Genomic DNA, 3,000 nt, shown 5'->3' with positions numbered 1-3,000 from the left:
GGGGGGGGGGGGGGGAATTATACCCTCACAGATTTACTTAAAATTTGCCAGTTAAGTGTTGACCAGGCCTTAAAATCTTCTTGTTATTCTGAAAAAAAACAAACAAACCCCCCAAACCCCAAACAAACAAACAAACAAACAAACAAAAAATCAGTATGGACCATATTATCCCACCTTATAAAAAAAAATCTGCCAAAGGAGAAAGCAAAAACAAATGCATCACATAACTAGGGATGTAGGAAAGGGGAGGGATTAACAGTTGCATTTAAAAGATGAGACAGTACTGCTTACAAAAGCATCTGTGGGGCATCAGAGCTCTACACCTGAAGACCTCAGGAGATCTTTACAGAGCCTCTTTGATTATGACCACAGTTGGTTCAGTTACCACTGAACCATTTCAGAGTGCCTGGCTGCAACCTCCCACCCAAAGATGATAAAGCCTATGGAAGGGAAGTTAATATTGAGACAAAACTTCAAACTACAGGACAGATTTCTGTTATTTGGGTCCTTTTGACCAGTCACACCCTTCAACATAACTGATTTTAGCTCCATCTCTCAACCAGTTTCCTCAACGTGACAAAAAACCATTGCCACAAAGAGGACTACCAGTGACTTGAGAAAAATGTTGTATAACCACATATCTCTGCTACCTTTTCCAGATGTTATCTTTTCTATGTTAAGCAATGCTGATGCTTAACTTCAGGCACAAATATCTCAGAAGTTCACACATTCGTCTTTATGAAATCTAAAGCTGCACTCTGCCCAGCAACTGGGGACACTGGATGCTTTGCAAGTTTCAAAGAACATCAAAGTATAACAAATAGCATAAGTTGGTGTTTCTCAAAGTGTGATCAGTCAAGCCTTTGTAAGTGGTCTGTAGATTATGCAAGGCCCCCTTCCCCTTTCATTAATCAGAAGCTTGGTGATCAGAGTGTATAGCAGCCTGCTGGAAGTTCTGAGGGTTGACTATGCTGGTTCAAAAAGTCTGGGAACCAAAAGTTTGGGTTTCCCAATCCAAAAATGTATTGGAGTAGTTCAGTGTTTACTTCAAACTTAGTTAAAAGTTTGGAAAAAATTATTAAAAGTACCCTTATAAAACTTTATCCATTTAAATGTAAGAGAATATCTTAGCTGAAGTTGACACGAACAGGCCACCCATTAAGGGTATACAATAGTTTCTGTGTATATACAATCTGAAGTAATTTATCTTACAGTTTAATAATTATATACAAAAATGTAAGTAACACAAAACATGCCCCACATTTTTAAGTGTTAATTTAGCCTCATCCTCACGTCAGATAAATAATTACTACAGATATTTTATAGATAAGGAAACTGAGCAACAAATGACCTTCACAAAGTCACTCAGCAAATCTGTGACAGAATTAGGAACAGATTCAATTATTCAAAATTATAGTAGTGTTAGAGTGATGCTGTAGCTGTAATAGCCCAGGAATCCTTAGAAGCAAGGCTTTTTGGGGGTGATCTCTTTTGCTGGACCAACTGTATAGTTCAGATAAAGTTAAATAAGCTTGCAAATCCAAAGTGTTCTTCAGATGACCTCCATGCACAGCCCTAAAGGTGACCTAAAGCAGTGCTTCTCAACTTCTATACCAGGACGCATTTGTAAGACATCCATGGCCAGTCCCGAGCCAGTGCTCCTAACTTCCAACCTGCTGCCCCGGCAATGTGTGGGGGTGGCAGAGATGTGCGTGGTGGGGTGAGGAGGGGAGGGGGCCCAAGCAGCCCCTTGCAGGCTGGAAATCTGCCAGCCTGTTAGGGAAAAGCCATGGTTTCCCATGTTTTTCTCCATTAAAGGAAAATGCATTTTTTTAACTATGTTGATCCATTTTCAAAGTTTGTTGGCGACCCTTTCATATATCTTAGCAACCCACTTTTAGGTTGTGACCCACAGGCTGAGAATCACTGACCTCTAGAATGCTTTTAATTGAAAAGCATGACTAAATTTGTCCCAACTGCACAGTTGGTCCAATAAAATAAAACATCACTCAAAAAATCCTTGCCTCATACAATTGTAACTAAGTTATAAGAACTACCTTCCTAGGTATTTGAAAGGTGCATACTTTTCTGGCCTAAAAAGCAAGAAAGCATCAATTTAAGTTCAACGGGCCACTGCAGAGAGCAGCAATAAAGACGAAGTGACTTCATCACTGTCCCTCCTCTCAGAAGTACAGTCTTAACAACATTAAGACTTTTCAACAAGTCTTCTCTCACCTAACGTTTCCTTTATGCCAGATTTGCCCTTTAAACCAGTTAGCAGCCCTTAAAAAGCCAGCCACTGACAGGCCTAATTTCACATCATGTTGTGACAGATGTCTGCCAGATTCTGAACAGGGCATATGCCTGGCCCAGAGGAAGACGCCTTGCGCTCTGCCCTGTGGAGAGAAAGAAAGAGAAGGAAGGAAGTCTGCACTTCTCACAGAGTCAGAAAAACAGCTTGGAGGGCTTAAAGAGCAATTACATTCACCCTCTATGGGGCCATCCGTAGTCCCTCGACGTGAATGAGGAATGTAACAACCACTGTCATTTTCCACACTGCCCTGCACCCGGACTGGGACATCCCGCTCTTGAAGTTATGGTTACCTCAAGTTGTGCCACTACCAACGCAAATAACTGGCCCTGCAGCAGAGCCACCATGGCCCTGCGGCTGTCACCAGGCAGAGCCACTTTGGGCATCAGCCCCATTAAGAAGCTCTTCACAGCTCCGCACTTCGGCCCCACAGGGCCGGATCCCCGCAAAGCCCCATGCGCCTGCTGACCTCTTGTGCCAGGCCCCCTCCCGCCGGTAGCTCACTACACCGGGGAAGCAAATCCCATTCAAGCCGAGGCACAACAGAAGCTGCAAGGGCTGAGGGTCTGTCCAGGCACCCGGCACCCGGGGGTGGGGGCAGCTGAGCTGCCTATTCAGCCTTGCATCACAAGCATCTGCGCGGCGGGAGGAGGATCCTGGCGGCGTCCAGCCCCTTCATCCCCCCGGAG

The 3,000-nt window shown here is 44.2% G+C and overlaps 1 long non-coding RNA gene across 1 annotated transcript in view; it reads right to left on the bottom strand.

Annotated features, from left to right (window-relative positions):
* Positions 1 to 3,000, bottom strand: part of LOC109304841 — a 52,192-nt gene that overhangs the window by 36,694 nt on the left and 12,498 nt on the right. The gene's annotated exons all lie outside the window — the stretch shown is intronic.

Source organism: Gavialis gangeticus, unplaced genomic scaffold (assembly GCF_001723915.1).
Source record: "Gavialis gangeticus isolate Ggan-Ray unplaced genomic scaffold, GavGan_comp1, whole genome shotgun sequence".
NCBI classification, from domain to species: Eukaryota; Metazoa; Chordata; order Crocodylia; family Gavialidae; genus Gavialis; species Gavialis gangeticus.
This window is presented reverse-complemented; position numbering and strand designations above follow the sequence as displayed.